The following is a 25630-nucleotide window of genomic DNA, read 5'->3' as shown; positions in this document are numbered from 1 at the left end:
GGAAGCCACAGTAATCAAGACACTGCTCATAAACATGGAAAGAGAACAAGAGCAGTGGGATTAATTGAATGTTTAATGGTGTCAGGCACACCCAGCGTGATCCACCCAGCTCGCATTGGGGAAGTTCTTGTCTAGGAATCTGAACATTTGCGGTCACCTGGTGACAATCTCCTGCTTCTTCCCCCACACGGGGAATGGCCTTTCCAGGCAAAAAAAAAAAAAAAAAAAAAGAGTCAAGATTCAAAAGTCGTTGACTAAGATTTCCTAGTTTCCTACACAGCGCCCCGTGCCTGGGCCATGCTTGTATTTCCCTCCATGCCAAGCCCCACCTGGGCAGCATTCTCTGTCAGTGAAGATTTCCACTTCAATCCACTGTGTTTTGATTTTATAGTTTAGCTCTCAGAGGACCATCTTATTCCAGACGCTTGGGATTCATCTCAGTACCCAACAAATACTGACAAACAAATATTTTGTGACTTGTTTATCTTGGAAACCACCCCAAAAAGTCGTGTGGCTCAGATCAATAAAGATTTCTCTTTTATTGACCCAGGTGGTCATTGGTATAACTTCTCTAAAACCCTTCAAGGTCAAAATCATTTCTGTATCTCTATGGGGGTGGAGGCTTGAGGCTTTTTCCCATGATCTATATTAGACCAGGCCCCAAATAATTTTCTAAGTCATCCTTTCCACCCTCAGTAGGGTGTAAATAAACAAAATAAGGTAACATTGAACCTAAAGCATGTAGGTCAGTAAGCTAAATATCACTTCAAAATATTCGTAGTCTTTATAAGAACTGATATATATACATGAAAATAGTTTTTTATTCCTCCTTGTAAAGAGTCTGCATTTGTCTGTTTTCCACCAGTGGTTCTGATAGCTTACTTTTGTCATGGGGTGACATTGGGTGACAAAGCAATTCATCTGCCAGAAGGAAGCCCTTCTCGTGGCTGGGTTCATAAACATTATCTATTCATGCTGCTGACAGTAATTCCTCTTTTCAGCCGTGACACTGCTAGTGAAAAGTGCTTACATTGACTGTGGAATTTTCAGCCCAGAATTCCTCTAAGTGGAATGATAATGGATCTCGGTTGTTGTATGTCCTCAGTGGGCAAATGGCTTTGTTCAAGAGTTTATCGTTGGCGGCGATACACACACACACTGGTCTCTTCACCTGGGTCTCTGGTTCGAATCAGCTTGAATGATGACAGCTCTGTACCACATCCTCCACCAGCTGTCATCGGATACAAGAACCCGGACCGGGGATTCAAGTCCAGGGGCCCTCACCGCCAGAAAGCTGCGGCCAGAGGCATCCGAGCCCGGAACTGAATCAGGGAGAGCTTCAAAGTATGGCAGGGGTCGGCTCCAGCCGCTCAACCACGTGGAGAACCTGGTGCCCTGAACTGTGCACATTAACCAACCATCCACTCGCTGCGCCTTTCACAACGTGCGCACGCCTGGCAGAGACCCCCGCCGCAAATAAAAGCCTACGGAGTGAATATACCCAGCCCTGGCCCTCCACCCCTCCCAGATTCTTAAGGGTCTGTGATGATGAGACGGACCAGGTAGGTGCAGGTGGGCTGTGCGGTAAGGGCATTCACATACAAGTTTTTGTCTCATTGTGACCTTCATACATTTCTTTGAAGTTCATCGATCTAAAAATCGCTATATTTTTCCTGGAAAGTTATGCTTAGAAACTTGCCCAACTGAAGCTTCTTCACCCCCTGACATTTGGTTTTACTAGCAAACTAATCATCAGTTATACTAACATATTAGACCGCTTGGCTCTCTATGGAAATGGGTCCACATACTTGCATTTTTCTTTTCAACTATCACTAATCCATCTCATGGCCTTGCAAAAATAGTTTGACTTTTCTGTTCCAGGTAAGTCCTGTCCCATGTACATCATTGCATAATGTGGGGTTATAATAAAACTAATACCAACCACCATCACCACCAAAATAGTAACAGCATTGATGGCTTGTGTTTTCAGCACTGTTCTGGGTACTTTACATATATTAACACATTTCATCCTCACAGTCTCATGAAGTAGAAACTTATTATTTCCATTTTATAATGGAGGAAACTGAGGCATAGGGAGGTTAACTAACTTGCCTAAGGTTATACACATGTCAAAAGAGATGTAATTTTTCTTTAGAAAAGTAATATTTCTGTTTTTACTCTATAAAAAAGATGCATGCTTATTGGTTTAAAAAAAGAGACTTATTTATTTGAGATAGAGAGAGAGACAGAGAGCACAAGCAGGAGGGGGAGAGGGAGAGAGAATCTGAAGCAGACTCTGTGCTGAGCACGGAGCCCAATCCGGGGCTTGATTTCACAGCCCTGAGATCATAACCCTGAGATCATAACCTGAGTGGAAACCAAGAGCCAGATGCTTAACCAGCTGCACCACCCACGCACCCCTGCTTATGGTTTTTTTTAAAAGTTCTCATAAGACTGAGAATTACACTTTTTAAAAGTTAAAAAAAAAAAGCACCAAATTCTACCATCCAGAGATAACCACTGATAATATTTAAGTGAACTTCCTCCAAATATTTCTTCATATATTTATATAATTAGATCATATTGATTTATGGCTATCATGGCATAGACCGGATCAAGCATGCAATATTTCTTCTGTATTTTACTTTTTCGGCTCTATCACATGACCTGGATGTCAGCAGCCCTATATAGGCTTCACAATGTTACGTACGTCCCTCCGGGTATTAGAATGATTAAGGCTGATGTGATGGGAGCCTCCCAGGCGGATCGGAAAGGAGGACTCCAGATCAGAGTGTTCCCAATCCCTGAAGGACTCTTGCCTTACTTCATAGCAGATTTTACTTTAGTCTGACGTTAAACATAGCCATCCTTCAGCACGCCACAAAATCCTTTCTAGAATGCAAGCCCAGAAGTCCTGCTGGCCAGCGACTCAGACCCGAGGGCCTGAGCCCCAGCTCTTGGGAGAATTAGGTGGGCTCTGGGCTGGAGCCATGGGCCAGCGGGCACCAGGGAAGCCCACCATGCAGACACACACCGCTGGTGGTGAAGCTAAGCTGACAGCTGTCGTGGGTTACGTTAGGACACACTATTCTCATCGGTCTACGTGGTCAAAAGCTTGAGTCTACGGTGCTACCGCCTTAAGGGTCGGCCCCACGGCCAGTCAGCTGGGGCTGGGCCTGTGCGACCGAGCTCTGTCCTGCGGCCAGTTGAAAGAGAAGCATCCTTCTGGAGTCCCCAGTGCAATGCTGATGCCCTACAGAATACCCTCGCACCTCTGGCTCCCCTTTTACAAAATCTCGCTGAGGGCTCAAGCTAGGAAAGGGGCAGTTTGAGCGGACGTGCCTACACGGGGAAACAGACGTCTAGGCTGACTTCTGAGGGAGAGAAACCGTGAGGCAGACACACTCATCCGGTCATTACGCTCTCTTCAGGGCAGCCGGTGTCGGTCGATGTAGGAACGATGCCAGCTCACCAGAAACACTTCTAGCACATTTTAAGAAATGCTTTAAATTCTATCTTCAGACTTAAATGAAGCAAGAAAAGGTGTGAAAAAGAAACATTATCCATGATTCTTTCACCTTCCCCCCAAATAACCATGGTTAATATTTAGGTCCATTTCCTTCCAGCTTTTCCTACTCAGCATTGGTTTGTTTGCTTTGGTTTTGTTTTTTTCTATTTAGCATTGTTTTTAAAGAGACACAAATACCTATCCATACAAGTTCACTTAATATTTTATATTTCTCATTATCATTTAAAAATGCTACATAAATATGAAGTGTAAGGGCTACACAATATTCCATTATCCAAAGTTCTTTCCAAAGTTCTATAGCCACCAAAACAGTCCTTTTTTAAGGCAATGGTATTTCTTAAAGAGCATGTCTGGGAACCAATGCTTACTTAGATCATTTCTGCCCAGATTCCTTACACACTTGCCTAAAATATTATCCAAGTAGCTCTGTAGTCTGGGAGGATGGCGTTAGTGAAAGGACGTTCTTCTTGCTTTCATTTTTAAATATTTTAAATTAGGGGCGCCTGGATGGCTCAGTCTGTTGAGCGCCCGACTCTTGGTTTTGGCTCAGGTCGTGATCTCCGGTGGTGAGACACAGCCCCGCACCAGGCTCCACACTCAGCAGGGAATCTGCTTCTCCCTCTCTCTCCCTCCACCCCTCCCACTTGCACGCACTCTCTTTCTAAAATAAATAAATCTTTAAAAATAAATAAAAATAAATGTTTTAAATTAATTCCTATATTTGGTAAACAAACAACCCACAACAAACTTTAGAGTGTTAAAAAATATATATATTAAAGAAAAGTTTCAGTTCCCTGTCCCAAATTCTCCTCCCCAGATGTGACATTTCTGTCAGCCTCTTGGGCACTCTTCCAAAGACGTACTGTACATATGCAAGCAAGTGTGTAATAGACATGCCCAATTTTTAAAAATTTTATTTATTTGAGAGAGCACAGAGCACGAGTGGGGAGCAGGGGAGGGGAGGGGGAGGGGCAAAGGGAGAAGGACAAGCAGACTCCCCACTAAGCAGGGAGCCCAATGTGGGGCTTAGTCCCAGGTCCCTGGGATCATGATGTGAGCCGAAGGCAGACCCTTAATCGACCGAGCCACCCAGGCGCCCCTAGTCATCCCCAATTTTGTTCACACAAAGGACAGCACACTCTACACACTGCTCTTGCCTTGCTTTGTGCCTTTAATACAGAGAGTGTGGCCTAGTGGCTAAGAGTACAGGACTTGGCAGCCAGACTTCCTGGGTTTAAATTCACCTTCAATTAGCTGTGTGTTCTTGACCAAATTACCTAACCACTCTGTGCTCCCGTTTCCTCCTCTGCAAAATGGTACTGATAATGGTACCTACCTCACTGGGTTTCTGCATGGTGTTATGGGTTGAATGGTGTCTCCCCAAAAAAGGAAAAGTCAAAGTCCTAATTCTTAATACCTCAGAATGTGACTTTATTTGGAAATGGGGTATTTTGAGAGGTAATCAAGCTAAAACGAAGTCATGAGGGTGGGCCCTCATCTAAAAGGACTGATGATCTTATTAAAGGGGAAATTTGGGCACAGACGTGCACACAGAGAGAAAGCCATGTGAAGGTGATAGTGATGCTGCCACAAGCCCAGGAACGTCTGGGGCCACCAGAAGCTGGAAGAGAACAGGAAGGACCCCGCCCTACGGGTTTCAGAGGGAGCAGGGCCCTGCTGACACCTTGATTTCTGACCTCGATCCTGCAGAATTGTGAGAAAACAAATTTCCGTTGTTCCGGCCACCTAGTTTGTCGTACTTTGTTTCGGTGGCCCTAGCCAACAAACTCACGTGGATTAGATGGTTACTATGTGCCCAGACTTTCGACTATGCCTGACACTCATCAAATACTGCATACGTGTCAGCTGTCATTATTGTAGAGATCTGCCTCATGCTTTTTAACGACTGCATATTTTTTCCTGTGGTTTTGGCAAAATTTATCATTTAAATATTTATTATCAAGCTCACAGCATTGTTTAAAAAATTAGTACTTAAAGGCTTACAATGAATAATAATAGCACATTTCTTTACTCATCTTCAAACCCCCAGTCTCACTCCCCAAAGGCAAACATTTTGAATCACTCGGATCTTCCATCTGGTATTTATCTCCACCTGTCTTTCTTTTCTTCCTTCCTTCCTTCCTCCCTTCCTCTCTCCCTCTTTTCTTTTTCTTTCTTTCTTTCTTTCTTTCTTTCTTTCTTTCTTTCTTTCTTTCTTTCTTTCTTTTTGTTAGTCACCATACGGTACCTCATTAGTTGTTGACGTAGTGTTCCATGATTCATTATTTGTGTATAACACCCAGTGCTCATTGCAACAGGTGTCCTCCTTAATACCCATCACCAGGCTAACCCATCCCCCCACCCATATCTCCATATTTCTAAGTAATGTGCTTGTACTGTTAATTCTTGATTTATCAGTTTGAAATTCTCTCTTCTGCCTTCCTGTTATGATAAATGAGGATTTTCGTTTATGACAACCCCTATCCCTACACACACACACACCCTCTTGTTATCGTCACAATTTGATTATATAACCATTTTTAGTTATGCAATAGGTTGTTAAAATAGATTTTCTAAGTCTCTGAGACTGAACTGAGACTCCGAAGATGAGAACAATAGGTACAGAGCGCCCACATTCCAACTAGAGAAGCTACACAATCCATGCAAGGCTTGCAAATCAGGTGGCCCCAGAGTGATTCTTCCAGCCTTAGCCACTAACCCCCTGCGGTCTCAAGAATTAACTAAGGAGGGGGGACACCTGGCTGGCTCAGTTGGAAGAGATTGCAACTCTTAAACTTGGGGTCATGAGTTCGAGCCCCACATTGTGTGTAGAGATTACTTAAAAATAAAATCTTAAAAAAAAAATAGAGAGAATTAACTAGGGTGTTGAAGTGGCCTGTGTCGGAGCTTATGTTGGATGGAGTTAGCAGCATTGCTTTCCACCACATCCCCAAGGCAGGATGGGAACACTCCTCCCACTCATCCTAAAGTTGGTAAAGGGGATTTCAAGAGGTTCCTCAGAGAGAACCATAGGTGTTCCCTGAAGTTTGAGGGGGTAAGCACATACTTGGTGACTGACACCTGAAAAAAAGTTGGCAGGCCAGAAGCTGGCAGGAGCAGCCTTCCCGATAGCACGACAAAGTGTCAAGGTTGGCCAGCATTTCTGAGGACTGGTGGAGCAAGGATGCGGTTTTCTGCAGGCCAGACTGGATTCTGTGGAGGAGAGCTGCCAATAGGTGGCTTTCAAAAGTTTCCCACCCATTAGTACCATACGGAAGGATAAAAAAATGACTCCCACAAAGAGTGGACAACCAGAAGCCAGGTGCCAACTGGACAGTTGTCAGTGGTCAAAGATGGAGGTGCTCCCATGGGTGAGCCTTGGACTTAAGACATATGAGGAGGTACCCATCATGGATGACAATCCTGCAGGCCAAGAGTATCCTTCCTGTCCTTTGTACCCCTTCCATGTCTACATCAAACCCTAGAGGAGCCAGAGGCAGCAGAGTGAGCAAGACGGAATAAAGTGACGTCAATCCTCTACCCGGGGAGGCCGGATTTAGCAAATACAAGTACAGGATACCCAGTTAAATCTGACTTTCAGATAAGCAAGGAATTTTTTTTTTTTTTAGTATAAGTACACCCTATACAATATTTGGGACATAATTTTCCTAAAAGTATTTGTTGCATTCGGGAATTCACATTAAGCTGGGCGTTTTGTGTTTTATTTGGCAGCCCTGCCTGTACTTCTTGCCCACTGCAAATTTCAAGGCTGCATCGGGCCCAAGCTGTGGGAGAGGAGAAGTATAAACTGGATAAGAGCTAGCTGTCTGATATCAGATTACACTGGACTTTGGATAACCTGAAAAAAAATTGAGACTTTTCATTAATAACCTAAAAGTACTTAGAAAAGTGATAGAAATTGTCTGATATTCCATACATGGAGCTTGAAAAAATAAGATGGCAGAGGAGCCTTCCAAGTCCATCTTGTTCACTAAGCTACTTACAGGTATATTAGGGTTCAGCATTTAGGTTATTATTTCTATATAATTTATTGCTGAGCCAAATTGTGAAGGAAGATTGCATCTCTTGTACAACGTTCTATTTTTCTTTGAGTTAATAATTGCCTACTTAAAGCATTTTTCCTATTTAAAAGCCATTTCTTTCTCTGTGAACTGCACGTTCATGTCTTCTGTTGAATTGTTGAGCTTTCTCTTATCAATTTAGAAAAGCTTATTTATATATTAATAAAATTAACCTAAAAGAATGTTCTTTTACAACATTTGTGTCAGGAAGCTTAGATTTTCACTATGCCCTGTTGTTAATATCTGGTCTTGCTCTTCCAAAACAGTTTTTCTCAAATCAATAGTATGACCTTCAGGGGGTGCCTGGGTGGCACAGCGGTTAAGCGTCTGCTTTCAGCTCAGGGCGTGATCCCGGCGTTACGGGATCAAGCCCCACATCAGGCTCCTCCGCTATGAGCCTGCTTCTTCCTCTCCCACTCCCCCTGCTTGTGTTCCGTCTCTCGCTGGCTGTCTCTATCTCTGTCAAATAAATAAAATAAAATCTTTAAAAAAAAATAGTATGACTTTCAACGCTTCCATGCTCAATTCTTGGTTAAAATTTTCCCAAGGAGAAGTATATGATTAAGATACAGCCTATTAGCATTGTTCTCCTTTAGACATGATCATTCATCCTTAGGACTTATTTCCAAGAAATTAACCCACACCAGGAAAATAGCTCCAAATACCACCTCATGGAAATTACAAAAAATTTCTTTCGAGATACTTTACTATGTGGTTGGAACACAAAACACAAAGATTAAAATCTCAAATTTGTTCCTTCCTCTGTCCATGATTTCATGATTCTGATTCTAATCTCATAACAAATCTCATTATTATTCTCAGTTTCTCATTAGAAAATCAGGACCTTGCTGAGATTTTGTCTCTGAGCTATCTTTGTAGTAATGGGAATTGTATGATAAGGTAAATGCGATATTCTAGACACTGCCACGGCACAGAAATTTCCATTGTAAATGGTTGCAAACCACTCAGCTAATTTTCAATACAATTCCTTTCCAAGAATTCTTTTGTTCTTGAGGGAAGGAAATAAAACATTCTAAAAACAAGTATGTTAAAATATGAATTCAAAAATGATTTTAGAAAACAATAGACAGAAAAATTGCATTTCAGATTAGATGTCAGTGAGTCCCAAATTTGTCAATAATTCCTCAGAAGAGCCTAGGATGAGCTCCATTTTCTTATTTTTATTTATAAATTCAATTTTAAGACTGCAATGAGGCATGCTCATCCTCCTCTTTCACTGTCTAATTAACTTATTTCTCTAGAATGAATGACAGGCAGGAAGGGCTGGATTCCAGAATCCCTTGGCCCTGGAATAAAAAAATCTTTGCATGTCTTACAGATGCCAGCTCTGTTTAGTCTCAGTGGTATCATCCTCAGCATATGTCATATCTTGCATTCCTGTTCTGCTTTTCTCTCTATATTCAATGTGAAACTAGCTTCTTAGAAACCCCTGTCTTAAAAATTGACAGACGTTTCCTTACTTTGTCCCTTTGCAGCATACAAATTCATCTATCAGGTTTTGTGTTTATTTGACAGAGTAACAAGATAAAAAATCCAATCATGCACAAGTCAATCAATCCATCAAATGTGGCTATCAAATACAGGATAGCCAAAGCATTGTAGGAAAAACCATGAGTGTTTGCTGAGGGACCATCATCTTCCTGGCATATACTTTCATTTTTGCAGTTTTCTTGAACTCTCGCAATGGCTTCCTCAAAATAGAAGAGAAATCTGAAGGTCAAAAAGTCAGTTACTTACTGAACACCTCCAGCTTATAAATGTCAAGGTTTTCCCACTGCTCCCTACCTCACACCCAACACTCCGGCCATGCTGAACTGTAGGCAGTTCCTAAACTGATAATCGTTATCCAAATGTCTCTGGTTAGTTTGGGACACAAAAATCATCATAATAGGAATAACCCTGATTCAGGGTTTCATGAAATTGATGGAAGTGATGTTGGAGAAATGCTAGAATCAGGCAAACACTGATAAATAAGTCTTGCAGGGTTAGACCGGTTTATAATTAAAGAGGAAAAAATGGACATAATAGGATCGTCAAAAGAGAAGCATTTGAAGATCATAGATTAAGGGAGGCAGCTGAGAAAAATGAAGAACTTCACCACATCAAATGTGCTACTAGATATGTTTTGTTTTTTAAAAGTAGATTCCCAAGCCCTAAATCAACTAATTTTGTTTATTCTGAAAAATGAGGACAGACTCACAGCCACTACCTAACTTCTGTTAAATATATATGACAATATAGATTATATTTGTAATTTTTCTTTTCACTTTCCAGTATCAAGTTCTAATCAAAATTTCCCCTTTTTTTTTTAAGATTTTATTTATTTATTCGACAGAGATAGAGATAGCCAGCGAGAGAGGGGACACAAGCAGGGGGAGTGGGAGAGGAAGAAGCAGGCTCATAGTGGAGGAGCCTGATGTGGGGCTCGATCCCACAACGCCGGGATCACGCCCTGAGCCGAAGGCAGATGCTTAACTGCTGTGCCACCCAGGTGCCCCAAAATTTCCCCTATCTTATATGAAATTTTTATGTTGGGTTCCATTCACATCTTCCTTAGACATTGTCTTTGACTGTGAGACTTCCTGTACTTTGTTTTGCTGTTTCAAGCTCTGAACCTTTGTGCATGGTGTTTCATCTGCCTGAAGGACCTTTCTCTGTTCTGCAAGGAAATACCTCTTCACTGCTCTCAACCTTCTCCAATGTCACCTCTTGTGTGAGAGTTTCCTCTAATCTTTCCTGCCCCCTCAGCCAAATGAATGAATATAGGAAGAAACACATAACTTAACAGAAAAGGTAAGTTACAAATGAAGTAATTAATTATTTGGTGTCAGGAGGTAGTTTTCCTATGGTGGTTTAGGGCACAGGCTTAAGCAACAGGTTTCTTGGATTGAGCACAGATAAAGAACGTTTCTGCTATCATAGAAAGTTCTACTAGACAGTACTGGAACACAAGCAACAGATTTAAAAAACAACAAAACACAAAAAAAAGGGATTCTAGATTTCTTTTAAGTAATGGTAGTATTGCAGGAATGACTACAGCCCTGGGACCATATTGGAGGGGCCCTTACCAATGTGAGAGGCCAGATGAGGAAATGATCTTTAAGTTAAGACTTGAGTAGGAATGTGTGTTTGGGAGGGTGGGGGTACTATGGATTGGTTTGGTAAAACAGTCCCAGGGAGAGGGAACTGTGGGCAGGAAGAACCTGAAGAGAGAGGGCATAGGATACCTTTGAAAAAAGAACACATACTCATCGGGCTCTAATTCTGCAAACAAATTCATGGGTGACATTGTGCCTGTATTGAAAAATAAGAGTATGACCTAAATGTGAATCAAGTGCCATAGGAAATAAACTCTCCTGGCTATACCAGGTCAGGATGATCAGAAAGAATGTGTCAGGAGGTTTCCTATTAATTCCTTATTTTCAGTATTTGTTCATTTCACACTTATCACATGTCAAATGGTGGTAAGAATTCTATTAAGAAACTCATTGAATGCCCCAAATAGACTAGAGATGTTACATAATGAATGGAAGTTCATGATCTTTTTATCTTCAGAAGGTTTTTGTTCCAATTGAACTCACATCTTATTGATGGACATAGTAATTATGAGTAGAATATCAGATTTGGTTTCCAGTGCAGTGTGTCTAACATGTGGCATTTCAGAAGCCTTTATAGTGCTTATTAAAAATGCATATTCCCGGGGCGCCTGGGTGGCGCAGTCGTTAACGGTCTGCCTTTGGCTCAGGGCATGATCCCGACATTCTGGGATCGAGCCCCACATCAGGCTCCTCCACTGGGAGCCTGCTTCTTCCTCTCCCCCTGCTTGTGTTCCCTCTCTCGCTGGCTGTCTCTCTGTCAAATAAATAAATAAAATCTTTAAAAAAAAATGCATATTCCCTCTTTCCCTGCCATCAACAAACTGGGCAGAGGCTAAGGTCCATTCAAGATCTGGCTTCACCCATAACGCACCGCCATGGCATTGCTACTGGAGGGGTAATGGACAGCAATGCTGCTTTATAAGAAGTGCTGAAGACTGCCCTCTTCCACCATGCTCTGGCACATGGAATTTGCAAAGCTGCCCGTGTCTTGGCACCAAGCCCATCTTTGTGTGCTTGCATCCAACTGTGATGAGTCCATGTATGTCAAGTTGGTGGAGGCCCTTCATGGCGAACAACAAATCAGCCTAATTAAGGCTCATGACAATAAGAAACTAGGGGGATGGACAGGCCTTCGTAAAACTGACAGAGAGGGGAAACCCTGACGAGTGGTTGGCTGCAGTTGTGTGGTGAAGCGCAAAGGCAGCAAAGAGTCTCAAGGATGTCATGAAGAATACTTCAAATGCAAAAAGTGAACAAATAAACTTGGCACTTGTTTTAAAACAATGTCCATCTCAAGCCCACTATGAACCCCCTTAGAATTTTTGTGGTGGGATCTACAGAGCTTACAAACTCCCTGGGTGATTCCGCTGCACACCAAGGTCTGAGAACCTCCACCGTACTGGGTGATCAAAGTGCGTTGCGGCAGCCTGGGGCCAGCTGGCTGCAGAAGACCTGCTTGGAGATTTGTTTTTGTTTTTAATTATTAACTTAATTCTTTTTTTTTTTAAGATTTTATTTGTTTATTTGACAGAGAGAGAGACAGCCAGTGAGAGAGGGAACACAAGCAGGGGGAGTGGGAGAGGAAGAAGCAGGCTCCCAGCAGAGGAGCCTGATGTGGGGCTCGATCCCAGAACACCGGGATCACGCCCTGAGCCAAAGGCAGACGCTTAACGACTGCGCCACCCAGGCACCCCAATTATTAACTTAATTCTATACTTGATGTGGATTTCACTAGTGTTTCCACCAATATCCTTTTCCTGTTCCGGGATCCTATCCAGGAGACCACATTACATTTAGTCATCGTGTTTTACAGTCTCCTCTAGTCTGTGACAGATTCTTAGGGTTTCCTTGTATTTTTATGACCTTGATAGCTTTGATGAGTTCTGGCCACTATCTTATAGAATGCCCCTCAACTTGGGTTTGTCTGATGTTTTTCCCATAGTAATACCGGGCTTATGGGCTGGGGGACGAATAACAGGGGAAGTATCCTTCTTATCATATCATATCAAAGGTACTACTCTCAACAAGACTTATCACTGTTGATGCTAACCTCGATTATCGGACCAACGTAGTGTTTGCCATGTTTCTCCACTGTAAGTACTTCTCTACCCCAACACTGTTCTCTTTGGTGTCACAAAGCACAACCCACAACAAAGGGGGAGGTGGGAATTGAGGTTCACTTGCTGGAATGGAGAGTTATCTACATAAATTATTTGGAACTCTTGAAATTCTTTTGTAAAGGAGATGTATCTTTTCTTCCCCATTTATTTATTTACTTATTTAATAATTTATGTATACCAATATGGGTTCATGGATATTTACTCTACATTCTAGGTTATAATCCAATACTATGTCATGTATTTTATGCTCAAATTTTCCAGTTTTGGTCACCTGAAGCTTTTTCAGACTGAGCTCTGTGTCCCTTTGACACACCCCACCCTTTGGTTTTTTGTGCATCTTAACAAGGTGCTCCAGGCTCATCTTGTATATGTCCTACCCCAACTCTAGAATCAGCTATTTCTCCCAGTAGAGTTCCTTTTCTTTTTTTTTTTTTTTCTTCAAGATTTTATTTATTTATTTAACAGACAGACAGAAAGCACAAGCAGGGAGAGCGGCAGAGGGAGAGGGACAAGCAGACTCTCCATCAAGCAGGGAGCCTGATGTGGGACTCGATCCTAGGCCCTGGGATCACGACCTGAGCTGAAGGCAGATGCTCAACTGACTGAGCCACCCAGGTGCCCCTAGAGTTCCTTTTCAAAATATAAATTCCTGCCTCCCAACCTCAGAAACTAAAATCCAGTTGGTCTAGGGAGGGAGCTCAAGAACACTTATTTATTTTTTAATTAAATGAAATAGAACATGCTCATAGTAAAAATAAATTCAAACAATGCAAAGGGTGTGTTTGTGTGTGTGTGTGTGTGTGTGTGTGTGCGTGTATGTATATATGTATGTATGTCAATATATTGTGAGAGTCTATCAATCTTCTTATACAAAAGAAACCTAATGCCAGTTTCTTATAACTCTTTTCAGAATAATCTACACATATTTCTGAATATGCATATATGTATACACATATGAAACACCTATATCTTTACAGAAATGACAGTCTGCTACACATTAATGCACCTTGCTGTTTTCACCTAACAAAACATCCTGGAGATTGTTACATGATCACACATCAACATCATCCTTTTCTATAGTGGCAGAGAGCTTTGGTGAATGGCCATGGCATACTTTATTTAACCCATTGTTTATCGATAAACATTTAGATTGCCTCTGCATCTTGCTATCACAAGCAATGCTGCTATGAACGTCCTGTATGTACACTTTCATTCACGTGTTAAGATGTCACTATGCTGAACTAGTAGCAGCGAAACACTGGGCCAAAGGGTATATGCCTGTCGTATTTTCCTAGACTGACAAACTGCCATCCAAAAAGGTTATAGTAACATGTACTCCCACCAACAATGTATGAGAATGTGTTTACTTCACATTCTTGGCAATAAATTGTTAATACTGTTAAACATTTTTATCTTCGCCAGTCTGATATGTGAAAAATGGTAATTCAATGTTCATCCTTTATGAGTGATATCAATTGTACTTTCAGGTTAATATGAGAATTTTTGTATGTATATGATCTCCTTAATCATACCTTTTGGCCTTTTTTTTTTCCTATCAAGTTTTTAGTATTTTTCTTATTGATTTGTAAGAACTCTTTCTATATTAAGAAAACAAGCATATCCTTACTTTCTGTGTTGTAGGTATTTTTTCAGAATACATATTATTGTATTTTCCTGGGTAATTCTGAGGACAGCCAGGGTGGAACCATGGCTAGGGAATTATATATTAATTAGGGTGAATATGTCATACAAAAGGTAACTGATGCCTACTGGATGTGGTCTAAGGATAACAAAAACCTCTGTGCAAAACCATCTCAGCTACTGAGAGTAGGGATTCCCAGCACTAAATCCGCCCTTTGAGAGGTAAGGCAGCAGCTACCAGGGAGATCAACAGCACCCTGATCCATTATTGCAGGACAGCAGATGGCCCCTCCCCTTTCCTGGAATTGTCCCTAGGATTGGATACAGTTCAGTCTAAGATAACAGACTCTTTTACCGTAATAACCACGGGACATAGTCATGGCATTGTTAACCGGGCAGCGTGAAAGTTCTGATTATCTTATACACACATCCTGAGGGCAGAAATGATGGGATGCTTCTTCTCCCCTCTTCCATCTTGTATTCCCCAGGTCCCAAAGCCTTGTGAGACCAAGATGGAAATGAACAAGGCACAGCCGAGCAGAAGAAATGAACCAAATGAGGGGCCATGTGGAGAAGGGGGACAAGACAGGATGTCTAGAAGAAAAGGCTCTTCCTCCAAAGGGAGGGAGCTGCCACCTGGGTGCCTGAGGTTCGTAGGGAGGCCCCTCCTTAGTGAGAGAGTCCCAAGAAGGGCCAGCTGGTGGGCGTGAGCAGAGAGGCCGCTCCAGACTCCCTTTGTGGTCTCCAGAATGGATTAGAATGTTCTGCTGAACATAAAATGGAAGGGCTGTTTTATACATAACTTTGGACTCTGTCTGGCTAACTACATCTGCACTGCCCTTCCTTCCAAGATGTTTGTGTAGAGGAGGGCTGTTTGTTGAGGGCTACACTCTGGGACTGGACCCAAGCTGAGGAATTAGGGGTATCTCAGACGAAAAGCACACACAGTGGTTCTCAAAGTGCAGTCCTAGGACCAGCAGCATCAACATCAACCGGGAACTTACTAGAAATGCAAATTTGGGGACCCCATCCCAGACCTACTGGATCAAAAACCCTGGGGATGGGGCCTAATAGCCTCTGCTCTAACAAGCCCTGCAGGTGATTCTGAAGCTAATGTTTGAGAACCACTGCTCTTGCTAGGAGCCGCTGACATCCGCCCTGGCAGCCAGGTTAGCAGAACGGAGCCTGTGAGCACAAAGAAGGCACCACGTGCAGGAGGGGCACTTAGGATCTTCTCTGGGGTAGAGGCGCACGGGGTACCACTGCCATCTGGCTCCCGGCACTTCCGGGTGCGTGTTTGTTGGGAATAAAGACTTGCCCCGAGAGCTGGCACAGGGCTGTGTGCGTTCAGAACCCCAGATGGGCTTCTGAACAAGAGCCTCCCACACGAGGTTCCAGGGGAGGCCCTGGGGAACCGGAGCTGGTCTACAGGCAAGGAATTCTTTAAAATCCGCCCCCACCTGAGGAGGTGGGGTTCTGAAGGAGAGTCGGTTGCACTAGGGATGGGGAGGCCAATTCTTCTGTTTCAGCCAAAGCGGAGTGAGGGCTCTGCGTGAGCGGCCCCAGTCACGCTGCTTCTCTGGATTTCAGAGTGGAGCAAACTGGGCTTTATTCACCCAACCCCAGAGAAGTTCGCCTTGGCAAAATGAAAGAACAAGATTGTATGTATATATCTCATAGATTTTTCATGGCTCCAAAATAATTCTGGGCCTGGACCATCATGCCAGTTGTCTCTGTCAGCAAGTAACCTTAATAAGTACCATCCTGTGATTTATTGCCAAGTCACATTTTTTGCAAATATTTTCCTATAAAATATTTAAGGCTACATCTGACTTTGGGTCTTTGGAAGAGATTAAGTTTCCTCTAAATGTCTAATGCATTCTCTAGTGTTTTGGCCACAGCGATACCACTGGGAATGCGACTGTCGGGAAGCTGCCCTGGGGTACTGGGGGGGAGGGGGCTGGCACCTTGTCACTCTCCGCTCAACAGACCTTTGTATCAACTAGGAAAGATGCAGCAGACCTAAAATTTTCAAATTATTTCTCAATTATAAGCCTCTATTTTAATTCCTTTGCTAGAAGTCAAATTCAGAAATTCCAAATACCAAAATGATTCTTTAGAAAACGTTCCGTTTCAAAAGCCATCTTAGTCCCTGCCTGAGGTCAGGGGGCAAAAGGGGTGGCGTATGCTATTCATGGGGAGTCTCCATCTCATCAGGGATGTTGGGTGAAAGCCGGAGGCCTTCCAGCAAGGAGCAACAGAAACTGGCCGTGCGGCAAGCTGGACGCTGTGAGGTCCCTGCGGGAAGAACAGACACCACTGAGACCAAACAGGTCTCTCTAACCGTCCTGCTCCAGGGTGAGAGAAGCAAATTCCAAGGCCTGGGATGCTGGATGCTGGGATGCTGGCATTTACACTGGCATTACACTTCAGGATGCAAACGAACAGCTCTTGAGGAGCTGTGCGTATTTCTTATAGGGTTTCAGTAGCTTTCACACACACTCTCTCTCTCTCTCTCCCTTCCTCCCTCACTTCAAACTGTCTTTCTGCAAAGACAGCATCATATTTATATATTATGTTAACAAGTCTCTCTGGTCTCCCTGCCACGCATTTCTAATAGTGGTTCTGGAGGTCAAAAAAAGCCAACCTCTGGATCTCCCGCAGTAGTGAGGATTCAACCCAAAGCCTCCAGACCCCACAACATGATATGCCAAATTGTATGTATGAATATTTTTACCCCTACAAACAAGAGGCCATAACTTTCATCAGAGAGTCACAAAGGTCCATAGGTATTTAAGTTGTTCACATTTAAATGCCATGGCCATGATTAATTTCTGTTGTCTGCGCGTGGACATTCCTCAGGAACCACGGTGAAAGTTATTCACCAGGACCTCCTTATCCAGCACAGCACGACTCACCGCACAGACAGAGACCCCAAATCAGACTCATTGCCGTAGCTCTGTTTTCTGAGGAAAAAGGAGTATTCTCACTTAGAATAGTGTTCTTATACCCCAAACATCATTCTAAATTCAGTTGTTAATATTTGTCCTTTAAGGTTTTAAGGTTTTGTTTTTTAATTAAAAGACAAAAAAATATTATAGACAAAATTTAAGTCCTCTTGATTCCTGGTCTAATTCCTGTTGCCAAAAGCAACTACAATGATGAGTTCAGCTTGTGTCCCTTCAGCCCGTTGTGTAAAGCTTGTGCGGACATGTATCCCTGAACGATATATACATCGCTCCTATATATTTAACATTCTGAGTGCATCGCTCTGCAACTTTTCTTCACTCAAAATTATACTTTTGGAACCTATCCATATTGATATACAAAAATCTAGTTCATGCCTTCCCATTTGCTATTTTCTGTTTTAATGTTTAAATGCACATTTTATTTATTCATCATTGATGGATACTCCTGGACTTTATTAACGTCTCCTTGAGCGAGTCTCCTTGTGAGAGCGTCTTCCTGGGCGGAGACCTAAAAGCGGAACTGCTCCATAGGGCATGTGCACCTTCGTATTTAATAAATCCTGCCAAATGGATCTCCAAAGTGGAGCATATCCATTTTCCCTCCTCCAGCAGCATCTGAGACTGCGTGAAGATTTTCCACTGGGGCTCACATGGGCATGTTCCTGATCTGAGACCTCCTGCCTCCTTCCACTTTCTGTGTCCGGGTAGCTATTTCTCTGAGCACAGAGATGACAGCCCTCCAAATAAAGGCTTGGGAAGGGAATCTTGGCCAAACTGCTTTCAATCCATGAGGCACTGGTAACTTCCTGTGGCCTACACCATCGGGTTGTGTCCCAGCCCAACTGTTGAGATTCTTAGCTCTTATTTCTCCTGACTTGATAAAATAAGTGGAAACTCTTCATCCACTCATCCCTGTGTTGTAAACTGACCCCACCCAGGGTCCTGATACTGACCAGGAAGGGACCAAGTATCACCTTGATTTGACCTTAGCTTAGGTAAGGCCCATGCGGCTGCTTGGCTTGGCCTGTCCATTCATTACACAAGTATCTCCTGAGCAGCTGGGTCAGGGGGTGCAAAGGTCAAGAGGACAGTCCTGTAGTCGCCCCCTGCAGAGGATGTGCACTAGCAGCTCAGGTTCTTATCTCCACCACTCCTTCCAACACGCCTGTAAAGTAGGTACTATTATTATCTCCATCTTATAGGGCAGAAAACTAAGGCTTTGAGTTCAGGATGATCTTGTTTTCCCAGGCAGAGCTAAGATTCCAGCACATCTCTGTTGTCAGACACAACGTCTAAATAAATTATGTATTTTAATGGGAAATGATGGCGGGAAGGGTAGAGGATGCACAAAGGCATGAGGTGGGAAAGCACAGAACGTGTAAGTGAAAATGTAGGAGTGGAGGAGGACATAAAACAGAAAAACCAGTTGGGATCAGATCACACAGGGCCTTGAATGACAGGTGAGGGCATTTTAACCTAATTCAGTGGAGAGGATGAGTCATGGGAGGCTTTTGAGCTGCAGAGTGATAATAATCAGAGCCAGAAGCAATGAGGACAATGGAAATTGTGGGTAAGAGCAGGGAAGCCGGAAGTCTAGCTAGGAGGTGAGGGAGACCGTGAGGTCTGGCATGCTCGACATCCATGCTAACCTGTACCCCTAAGGCTGGTAAGCTGGAAACTATAATTCACAGCCCTCTTTGTAGCTGGGCTTCTGGACAAAGATCCATGTTGCGGACATTGATGATACAGAGGGAACAAGGTGCTGGGATCACCCGCTTTCTAATTCGAGGACTTCTAGAGAGCCAGGAGTCACTTTCCAATTGTTGACAGAGGTAGTAGGATTCCAAGGGTTGGGGGTTGTTCTTGGAAGCTCTGTTTCAGAAGCCTTCTGCAGAGTTTTCGACAATTTGTTAGCTACCTAAACCTGAGGTGGTTTTTTGTTTTTGTTTTTTAAGATTTTATTTATTTATTTGACAGAGAGAGCAAGAGAGAGCACAGGCAGGGGAAGCAGGAGAGGGGGAAGCAGGCTCCCCACTAAGTAGGGAGCCCGATGCGGGACTCGATCCCAGGACCCTGGGATCATGACCTGAGCCAAAGGCAGACACTTAACGACTGAGCCACCCAGGCGCCCCTGAACCTGAGTTCTGATCAAACCAGCTCGAGTGGCTTCTATTCTGCAAATTAACGCTAAATGAGGGGGCAACAGAAGGAGTTAGGATTTCAACTTGGTTGGAAGCAACAGGGCTGGAGGGGAGGAGTGGATGCATACATTTCAGAGGTAGAAAAGTGCAGGATGAGGCAGAATTTGGGATGCGGGATGAAGGAAATTGTCACAGCTGCTGCTGAGGTCTTACACAGCAATGATGTGGGGAAAACAGGGTCAGTAATGGGCACAAACAGTGGATTTTGAGAAGCTGGCTTTAATCTAGAAATTTGGGGAGGGCCTAAATTTTGAGAGGGGGAGAGAAGAGTCAGTATGATGCAATTAGCTATCTAGAAGCCTCTTTCCATTGGAAGCCGGGGCTTCATGACGTCAAAGCCTTTGCTAGCTTAGTCACCATCATGAACTCTAGGCCTGGTCAGTGCTTGGCATGTTGTAGATAAGAAATATCTGTCGAGCAATAAAGTCAGGGGTCCAATGTACAAGAAGAATTATAAAAGGAAACACATGTTTAGAGCCAGAGGGTAGCAAATAATGTAGGAGGGATAAAAGAGGTAAAAAGTAAGAGAAAGACTACTAGATATGACAGTTGGAGATAGATAACACAAGACATTTTAACAGTTTTTCAAAAAATAAGCTTTTGAAAAAGTTTGATGTAAAACATACATAGAGAAAGCATACATATCATACATGTACAGCTTGATGAATTATCAGAGATTGTAACCAACTTCCAGGTAAAAAACCGAATATTCCCAGCTCATCCAAAGCCCCCTCTCAATACCTCCTCTCAGCCATTAACCCCCGCTACCTAAAGGACACCACTCTCCTGACTCGTGGCATGATAGGTTAGTGTTATCCCTTTTGAACTCTATATAGCCACACACTGTATATTCAGTCGTGTCTGGCTTCTTTTGCTCAAAATCATGTTTGTGAAATTCATCTGGGTTTTGCCTGGAACAGGTGTTCATTTCATGGCTGTATAGTATTCCATACATGTACCCACATTTATTTATCTGCTCTTTATAAAAAAATTTTTTTTAATTTTTTAAAAATCTTTTGAGAGAGAGAAAGCACACGCAAGCAAGAGCACGAGCAGGAGGGTAAGCAGGAAGGCGGGGCAGAGGCAGAGGGAGAAGCTGACTTCCGGCTAAGCAGGGCGCCCGATGCGGGGCTCGATCCCAGGACCCGGGATCATGACCTGAGCTGAAGGCAAATGCTCCACCGACCAAGCCACCCAGACGTCCCTATCTGCTCTTTTGTTAATGGACATTTAGCTTGCTTCCTGGTTTTGACTACTAATAAAGCAGCTATGAACATTCTTAGATAAATACTTTGATAAACCTACACATATATTTATATTGGGTACATATCTAATATTCAACTTTAATAGACACCATCAAACAGCTTTCCAAAGTGGCTGAATTAATTTACACCCCATCCGACAATTGTACTTTACAATTGTTCTGCATTTTCTTCAAAAGGGATTAGTGCTTTTTGGGTTCTATTTAGGAAATCTTACCCAACTTGGATAACCTGTCATGGAGACAGTCTTCTTTTAAAAAAAAATTTTTTTTGCATTTTAATTTTTATTATTATTTTTTTAAGTTCATGCCCAACATGGGGCTTGAACTCACAACTCTGAGACCAAGAATCACATGCTCTACCAACTGAGCCAGTCAGGCACCCCAATAACCTCCTATTTTATCTTTTTGTAGATTTACTGTTTTATCTTCCACATTCAGATCTATAATGTGCTTAGAATTGATATTTATATATGCTGTGAGATAGAAAGTCAAGATTAATATTTATTCCATTTGAACATCCAATTGGCGCAGCACCATTAATCTGAAAGCACCGTCCTTTCCCCCACTGTTGCACAGAACCATCTCTATCATATATCACGTATCTGTACACGTGTGAATCTGATTATGGACTGTCTGTTCTAAAAATCTGACTGTGCCATTCACCCAGATCCTATAACTTCTCCCTCTCTGTTCTTTACTCTTTGTTCCAAGAAGCAGATATTAGCAATCAGCCATTTTTCCAATTTGCAACGAATACTGAGATTCATAATGAATGTTTTGCCGGATTGTTCTACTGGGAACTGTTTCCTAGAATTCCTTTCTCTGTGTGACTCTGGGTTGAGTTGGCCAGAAGTGAAGTGGTACGAGATTTAGAAAGCAGAAATGAGGCAGGTAATGTTACAGTCTAACGGTGGCCATTGGTAAGAGGTGGCGAGATGAATAGACATGCTAGCACATTCCAGTTTGCCTTCATCTTTCCCCACCCTGCATCCTTCCTGTCTGCCTGCTCTGCCAGCAGCAACCCCGGGCCTGCCAGCAGATGCTGTGCTGGGAACATACAGAGGAAGCCATCATAAAGAGCCAACAATCCCCTATAGATTTCTACCCTGGCTCCCCTCCCAATCCTACTCCAGCAGCTGGACTTGCCTGGCTTCCACATTTCCCTGTAAGCCAGGTCTGGTTAGCGACTCTTCTCTGAATCTTCAACTCCTCTTTCCAGACCTTTCCTTCCCTACCTCTTCTCAAAATTATGTAAGGCCCATTTCCTATCATACATTCCTTATCCCATAACTCACAGCAGCTCTGCTTCCCTGATCAAGCCCTGACTGATACACACATGCTGAAATAATCAATACAGTGTAACAGCGGCAAGCCCTGAAACTACACCGCAGTAAAATCTGCACCAGACGAAAACCTGACAAGAGAACTGCATAATGGTATTCAGGGCTCACAACACCGGCATCATTACGATCACCCTGCTGACTTTGAACTTAAGACCTTGAAGCTGGTGAGTGCACCTCTTTGCTCGTCCTTCCTCCACCCATTTCTAGCTTCCTTGGGTCACTCCCTATCTATATGCCCGTGTCTGTCTTTCCCTTCCGACTGTAAATTCATTTAGGGGCTTGCCTTATGCATCTGCACACTGTAATTTGCCCAAAGGGAAGTGCAGATCCAGTGCCACAGGAATGCGTGGAGGAGGGAGTGATTAGAAGGACCCATTAGCTCTGGCTAGGAGAGCTCACCACAGTCTCTATGGGGAAACTGGCACTTGATTTGGGCCTAAATGTCTGAACAGAACCTCAATAAGCAGGAAGAGCGGGAACAAATAAGAGTGGGTGGATCGCGCACCAAGCACTCTGCTAAGGACTTTACGCATTAACTTACTCATTCCCACATCTCCTGTACGAAGCAAGCGCTACAGTGTTCCCATTTAATAGGTGGGGAAACTGGGGATCAGAATAACTCGGAAACTAAACCATCACCATATCTCCTACTAATTAATATTCAAACAAAAACTAGCATGGGAATTGATTTGTCTTAGAATTTAAGAAGAGCTTTTCCTTGGGGGTGGTAATTTTAAACCTTTAGTGTGGTCCTTGAATATGTATGGGAGGCTCAGAAAATGGGAAGAACTGGGGAGGGGAGGGGTTGCATAGTTTTGTTTTCTCGTAAGAGAAAAGAAAAAGGAAAAGAGAGAAGGAGAGAGAAGAAGATGGAGAGGAGGATTACATAACCTGGCAGAAGAATTGGCAAAAGGCTGTTTTTTGGTTTTGTTTGGTTTTGGTTTTGGTTTTTGGTTTTTGATTTTTGTTTTTGTTTTTGTTTTTGTTTTGAGAGAGAGAGAGAGAGAGCATGCAAGCTGGGATGGGAGTAGGGGTAGGGAGGGGCAGCAGGAGAAGGAGGAAGAGAGAATCCCAAGCAGGCACCATACCCAGTGCAGAGCCCAATGTGGGGCTTGATCTCACAACCCTGAGAACATGACCTGAGCAAAATCCAGAGCTGGATGCTCAACTGACTGAGGCACCCAGGTGCCCCCACGGGATGTTCTTAAGAACATGACCAAGGAGGCTATAAAGAATGAGTAAAGGAACTTGCTTGGCTTTCTGTGACACATAACTTTCCGTCTTCCTGAATTTTTAGTAAAAATAAAGTCTGCCATCCATACAAAGATATGTCCATGTGGATTTACAGAAAATAAGGAAATGGCCAAGTCTCATATTTGGGTTCTACAAAACAGCAAGACAAGCCCTGAGGTGAACTAATTCACAGGAACAGAAGGTCAGAACAAGAGGTAACCCAGAATGTAGGTCCCCCAGGAACATGCACAAGGCACCAGGCTTTCCTAAGTCTATGGAATGGGGTACTTGAGACAATCTTCTCTGTGTCTTAAGGGATAAGAAGGCTCCAGCTGATGCATCCGTTGTTTATGGAACTGGGCCAGTGTGCTGAGCCTGAAGGCAGGACGTACTGTGAACCTGAAGAAGGTCGGTAACGGAGGGAGGGTAGGGCCAAAGAAGCTGCTATAGGGGCCTGAGATAGGAAAGATACAGCCCTATTCTCATGGAACTCAACATCTATTTGGGGACTCAAAATGTAGGGGTAAAGGTAAGGGAGAATAATACAAGACAGTATCTAATTCAGTGGGTGATGGAACTCTTTCAAAGTCTATTCACCATTCAGTTATTTTGAATGACCTTCAGTAGCAAGGTTTTTGAAAACAGGCCAAAGGATGTCAAAAAGCACTAACCTAAAGGTGTGTATATAGCATGGACAGATCCACCAGCCCTCTGCCATCTTCCCCCACTTTCCCCCCAAATCCCACCCTGGGATATGCCCCCTCTGCCTTCCTGAATCTTGATCAAAATTGGTGAAGAACGAGGAAATTCAGGACCTTTTGCTCAGGGGCTTCATTATTCCAAAGTATTTTTACCTTTGGGAATTCTCTAGAACTAGATCCTAATTAATCTCTCGGTGTTAACAATCTCTTGGGAATGCCCGAGTCAACAAATAGTTACAGCGCACAGACCATGTGGAGCGCTGGGGTTCCAGGGAGAGCCAGGACCCTCCCTCGGTGGGCACAGCGACTTCCAAGAAAGAAGCCAGGCATGACTTTTAAGTGTGTAATGACTGGGCCAAATAGAGTCTTGGAGAAATGGTCAACATTTGAGCTTCATGATGTTCTCTCCTCCAATTAACCCTCTTTCCTTTGGTGCCTCTCCTTGTGAAAAGGGTTTTTGTTAAATGTCAAAATATGAGGGATGCTCTTCAAGAGCTTTTTCAGTAGGGCTTTATGTTTCTCAGAAGAGAGGAGATGTACAAATGCAGTAACTGTAACTACATGAAACAGAACGATGGGCACAATAATGTCGACATCATGCCTGAAGCGGAGTGACACTGAATTTATCTTTCAGGTTTAATTAAGGCTGAAGCCCCCGAAATAGCCCATCTCCAATCATTTTAGAAGAGGGGAGCAGATGACTTGAAATAATGAAGAAAAACTACAAAATGGCATCTCAGGATTTTGTCAGAAACCCTGAATCCTCCAAAGAGAGTTCATAGAGAAATTAACCCCAAGCAGCTAGTACCCATCCTCTTGCCTGAGATTGCTCTTGGAAATTAGGACGGGCTCTGCCCTCCCAGGTGAAGCCCTCTCGCTCAGCAACAACTCCAGAGCATGGCCCGCCTATTGCTTCTTCACGTGGCCTCCCTTTCCAAGCTCATGCAAATGTCATTGCTTTGCTCAAGATTTCTGAGAATTCCCAGGGGCCTTCTGGCTTCTAGCATCTGCTTCTGTAACATAGTGTAAATTCACAAATCGGCTTACTGTCCTCAAGTGTGGTCCCTGCTTAGGCTCTGAAACTGTCGTTCTATAATCACCATTAAAAGCCTCTCGCGGGGCACCTGGTTGGTTGAGTGTCCCACTCTTGATTTTGGCTCAGGTCATGATCTCAGGGTCATGAGATGGAGCCCCGTGTCGGTCTCCGACCTAAGCGCTGAGTCTGCTTGAGATTCTCTATCCCTCTCCCTCCCCCTCAGCCCCTTCACCCCTTCTCGCTCTCTCAAATAAATAAATAAAATCTTTAAAAAAAAACAATTAAAAAAAGCCTCTCACACAAGATGGTGTGTGTGGGACACCTGTGTGGCTCAGTCAGTTAGGTGTCTGCCTTCAGCTCAGGTCATGATCCCAGGGTTCTGGGATTTAGTC

At 43.3% G+C, this 25630-nt stretch overlaps 1 long non-coding RNA gene and 1 pseudogene across 1 annotated transcript in view; one reads left to right on the top strand and one right to left on the bottom strand.

The window, feature by feature from the left end:
• The window catches only part of LOC148109445 (uncharacterized), a 77086-nt gene that overhangs the window by 48387 nt on the left and 3069 nt on the right, over positions 1-25630 (bottom strand). The gene's annotated exons all lie outside the window — the stretch shown is intronic.
• On the top strand, positions 1202-11983 carry LOC123797968 (small ribosomal subunit protein eS12 pseudogene; annotated as a pseudogene).

Source organism: Ursus americanus, chromosome 9, assembly GCF_024610735.1.
Source record: "Ursus americanus isolate L20-20 chromosome 9, mUrsAme1.1.p, whole genome shotgun sequence".
Classification (NCBI taxonomy): domain Eukaryota; kingdom Metazoa; phylum Chordata; class Mammalia; order Carnivora; family Ursidae; genus Ursus; species Ursus americanus.
The sequence above is the reverse complement of the archived record's forward strand: the minus strand, read 5'-3'. Positions and strand labels throughout refer to the sequence as shown.